We start from the raw sequence: 5478 nt of genomic DNA, 5'->3' as shown, positions 1-5478 counted from the left end.
CAAAGAAATGCAAAAAATACTGAAATGCTCTTTCAAGAAGGCACCAGAAATTCTGCTTTTGGGATTAAAAATGGAAGAAATCAATACGACTAAAAAGACCTTATTCTGGTACTTAATTACAACTGCGAGAATGATTTATGCACAATTTTGGAAAACAGAGAAAGTACCAGAAATTGAAGACTGGATACAAAAAGTTCTGTTCATGGCAGAAATGGATAAAATTACGAAAAAGTTGAATAACAAAGAAGACGACGTGTTTTTTGAAGAATGGAGAGACTTTAAAATATATCTGGAAAAGAACTGGGATGTGAAACAAAATTTAATATGTTTAGAGCAATATTAAGCCAAATGATGTTATCTTAAGATTTTAATCATAAGAAAATGATATAACTGATGATGTAAAGTAATGTGGAGTAGGGGGGGAAGCATTGCGGGAAGCCACTGGAGGGAGGGGAGGAAATGGGAATGGGGTAGACAATGGAAAGGATGAAATGGTTTATTTCTATATGTTGAATTCCTAAGAAAAATAAAAATTTGTTTACCAAAAAAAAAAAAAGGAGTGGTTTGTACAGATGAAATGCCAATTGTTTCTACCTATCTACTGCAGGATATAACTAACATCTCTTTTCTCACATCTGTGTCAATTGTGACCTTTTCAAACATGCCCTTTTTCTGTTGGAAAAAATGTGAAAACTACATGTAGATCTCCATGTGTGATAATTGTATGTGTATACATTTGTCAGTGCTGGAACATAAACCACTGAGCACATGAGAGCTTGAGCATGATTTCTGGCAGGATTGGGACTGGAGCCAGGTGGAACAATGAAGCAAGTCCATAGGAAGACCAAGAGAGAAGCAGAGGTCTGGAACTAGTGCAGATAAGGCCAATCAGAGAGTCAGGCATTAGGCACCAGAGGAGAAAAGGTTAGGTATAATTGGGGCTGTGCCAGTTTAAATACAGCAAGCTGTGCTAGAGATAACCAGAACCAGAGTTAAGGAAAGTTGAGGTCAAGAGCCAGGTCGTTTACCCAGGCAGAAAGTAACAGGAATAGGGAATATAGAGTGGAAAATGCAGAAAAGGAAATTGAGTAAAAGACAAGGTGGGACATTGCTTAGACACAAAGACCTGGCTGCTTCTAGTCATAGTCAGGATGGAAGAAACCAGTGCACTGCCCGGAGAGGATGGAGCTAGAACCTGCCCCATTTTTCCCCTTCAAGGCTTACCAACATCGAAAACAGTACCCCCACTGCAATTTGGATTCTAGGAGAAAATGATATTATTAAATAAATAAAAATAGATGAATATGTAATTGTGCTATGTTTTGAACTACTTGCAGTTGTTCATCGTGCTTTCTACATAGAAAGAGAAAGCAGCTAAAACATAATGCTTCAAGCGGTGCTCAGAACCCTACAGAAATACACAGAACAGATGCCACAACAAGGCCTCCATGTTTTTAAACTTTTGATCTGGCAAATATAAGCTGGGAAAGATGCTCTGCGTGCTCTCCCACACTTCCACAGCTTTTATAGGCCATGGGCATATAGCATGTTGGAATACTCAGTATAAAATCCCACAGATAAAATACTTCAGCGTCCAGAGGCAACATAGCCCTCATTTTTCATGCTTGTCTCAGTTTGATAAAGTACTTGGTATGAGTTTCCAATTGGAACCACGTTGAGTTCTGGAGAAGTCCCTTGCGTAACCTTCAAATGATGGGCCTGGAGCTGGGCTTGATTTGGCTTCTGAAAATAATTAAAAAAAAAAATTAAACAAAACTAGAAACAATGCAGTGGTTTCAAAAGCAAAGTGAAATCCTGCTGTGTTGTTAAAGTGGTCCATGAGAGCAAAACCTATTTCTCCCCACCCCCAGCAGAGTCATCCATACAGCTACGTGTAATATCAATGTGTCACCTGTAAGTTTAGACTGGATGTCTGGATGGATACAGTTTGAAGCATGAGCTTGAATCCTCTGATAAAGTTCCACTGATGGAAGGGGTTTCTGTCAGCAAAAGAGGGCTCCTTGCCTTTCCCCTCCACTGCAGCCCAAAAATGTCCCCCCAAACACCATTCTAGGAGGACAGAAGACCCCCAAGAATCTCAGAGGGAGAGGGTGGTGGCAAAAATCTCCCTTCCATTGGCAGAAATTTTCTACAGGATCCAAACATGGCTTATCATTTAGCATACGGTGAAGATGATCCCCTGTATTGGCCCAGTTGACTCCATCTTTGCTCTTAGTTATCCTGAGAGAAGACAGTATTAGCTGCTTGCAGGGGAATTTTCCAACTCGTGCTTTTTAGTTAGTGCTTGTCTTCAAGGCCTGGGTTGTTTCTTGCCCCCACTGAAAGTCAGGTGCAAGATAGCCTGGCTCATCCAAGTGTTTGGGATAGCTTAATTAACCATTCTTTGGGCTCGCAGCCAGCATTCAGGGTATAAGATGCCTAGTTCTAGTTATGCTCATTGTCTTGAGGTTTGGCTATGCTTTGCTGTACATGTGTGCACGTCTTAAGCCCCCCTTCAATTACCACCCCCCACAGTGAGATCAGTTCCCTTAGGGTTGCCAACTCCAGATTGGGAAATTCCTGGAGATTTGGGGGGTGGAGTATCAGGAGGGTGAGGTTTGGGAAGGGAAGTAACCTTAACACAGTATAATGCCATTGACTCCACCCTCTAAGCAGCCATTTTCTTCGGGGGTACTGGTCTCTGTCATCTGGAGATCAGTTGTAATTCCAGGTGACTCCAGCCCTCACCTGGAAGTTAGCAACACTAGCTCCCGTGGAGGAAGTGACTTCTTTGAATGGTGGAGTCTATGGAACTATGCCTGTCTGAGGTCCCTCCCCTCCTCAAACTCCATCTTCTGCGGGCTCCGCCCCTGAAATCTCCAGGAATTTCCCAATGAGGAGTTGTCAACCCTATCTCCTTACCACCCAACAGCCAACCTGTTTACTTTAAAAAATTTCTCCTCCACAGGGTACACATGAACAGGTGGTCTCCCCATCATTGCAGTGTTTTCAGTAAAGGCACCAAGACATCTCATATCCTGAATCAGCAATTCTCTCACACAGAGAGATGAGCTGGTTCTTCATCGCCTCCAATCTCTCTTGCATCTCCCAAGTCCCTGCTTCTATTTCCCCCAGTTCTGTGAGCTGGTGGGGGCAAAGCCTGGACCTCAGCCTTTATTCCCGCTGGTTGCTGCAGCCTTGCCTGCTTGCCAGCATGTACAATCAAAGCTTTTACCTGTGTTTTGTGCAGGTAGGAATGCTGGCTGCCTATCATGCTGCCTCTCCCCTCCTATTGCTATGGAGGAGACTGGGCCTTTTCCTCTGTCCTTCTCCATGGCCATACATGCATGCCAGTGTGTGCAAGGAAAGCTTTTGCCTCTTCTTTCCCTGTAGGGTAGGAAACTATTTTGGGGGGAGCTCTAGGTACTCCTCCACATTCTCCCTTCCTCTGTTCTGTCCTTCTGGTATGCCAGGAGTTGTTTTGCCCCATCTAGCAGGTGCAGCCCCAAATAATTAAACAGTTAATGCAAATATGGGACTTTTGCTTACACAGAAGCAGAAAGCCAGCAAAACAGTGCAATGATTGGCAGAAAGCAGCATTCTGTCTACAGAAATACCAATCATGGTGATTCTATTTGACAGGAAGATGGGCTCACTGTTCCTGTTAAATGATGCCCCTATCAGGCAGATATCTGCTGAATCACTCTTTTCTTTGCCTGCCCCTGCCAGCTCCTGCTCCTGGGAGACTGAAACTAGACAGTAAGGCACCAGAATTACTGTCAGACTGGAAGATTTCCAGACTCTCTCAGATGTCAGAAATAATTAGTTTCAGATACCGAGCATTTATCATTTTAACAAATGGGTGTGGATCTTGATCAGTAAAGCTCTGACGGCACATCCTGAATGTTCAAGACTGTTATCCAGAAAAACTGACACATGATTCCCACTTGATGGTTTGGAATCCTTTCACCCACTGCCTGTGCTATTGGCTTATCATGAGCGTCATGATGACCATTCTTGATGGAAAATTAGTCAACATCTGGACCATTGTTTCACTGTAGCTTTTCCCATTAAACCACTGCTTTTGCCACTGGTTGGATGATAGTATTTGCAAAGCCTGCTGGTTAAGTTCAGGAAACCTGGCAGTTTACAGTGAATGTGTATGTATGTGTGATTTTCTTTCTGGGAAGAGAAAATCGTGAATGTTCATGGCACCCCTAGCATGTTGCTCAGATAAAGGGCTCCAGGGATGATACAGAAAGAAATAAGGAGTGAGTCTTCCACAGCCAATCACAAATGTACTGAAACAGTCAAGCCATAAGTTATTGGAGGTCATACAGATGGTGAGTGCTTAGCAATAGCAGTTGATTAGCTCTTCTGGGAAGGGGACTGCTGTCAAGCAAGAGCTTTATCTCTCCCGGTGCATTCATAAGGCAAAAAAGGTTGAGTCCTAAAGCTTCTATTGTTTAATAATACAACAGTGTTACTTTCCCATGTCCAGCATTACACCATCTTAAATATACACAGTGGTAATTTAAAGAGCATCAGTCCAGTGAATTGAGGTCATCCGTTTTTCTGCTGTGTGTTCCACAAGAAGAGCTGAAGACAGTAGTTTTTAAACCAGTTGAGACCTATGATTAGCCACAATTTGTTTTCTTTGTATACGGCATTCTGACATGCCTTCAGGTGGGTTTGGACAAAGCAACGGTGTCAGATTTGGAGATTCTGAAATAAAAAATGAGGATTTATTTAACATAGAATGTGTATGCGTGGTGGCCCCGAGCCATGTCTATGTATTCAGCAGCCCATACTCTCTCTCTGTCTCTCCACACATACACACATATATGTACACACACACATTCTATCCAGCACTTTACCACTAAGGCCTCATGCTTTGCCATAGATATAAAGGTCTATTTTTAAGCATTTTAATTACATGTTATTATTGTGGACACAGAAGATGCCAAACTACAGTCGATAAGAACGTTGTGCTTCTTTTACAGGGTTTACAGGAGAAGAAGAGGTGGAGGAGGAGGAGGAGGAGGAGATTGGAGACCAGGCAGAGTAAAACAAGGAAAAGGTTTATTTTATAGGAGGTCAAACAACAAGGTGCAGAATAATAACAGTAAGTGGGTGAAAAGAGAAGAAATCAAACGCCTAAATATACTTTCCCTAGCTCACTATCTCAAGTGGCCTTACTCTACTCACGCTTCCCCCAGGATTAAGGTTTTTCCCCTGCAGTAGCCTTTCTTCTGGCTCTGCCCTCTGGAAGAAAGAACAGCTCTTCCTGCTGCTCCAGAACTTTTATTCACAGCCCTCCTCTTTTCCTATTGGTCCATTTTGGCTCCAAAACCTCCCAGGGGCTTCTGGGAATTGTAGGCCCAGCCTCACCAACTGCTAGCCAGGCTTTCTGGGCCGAGTAGGCCTCTGATAGCACAGCCCAGATCATGACAATGGGCATGGACAATATTCGAAAGA

The sequence above is a fragment of the Gekko japonicus genome, unplaced genomic scaffold (genome assembly GCF_001447785.1).
Source record: "Gekko japonicus isolate JY-2015 unplaced genomic scaffold, Gekko_japonicus_V1.1 scaffold12, whole genome shotgun sequence".
Lineage (NCBI taxonomy): Eukaryota > Metazoa > Chordata > Lepidosauria > Squamata > Gekkonidae > Gekko > Gekko japonicus.
Note: the sequence above shows the minus strand (reverse complement) of the source record.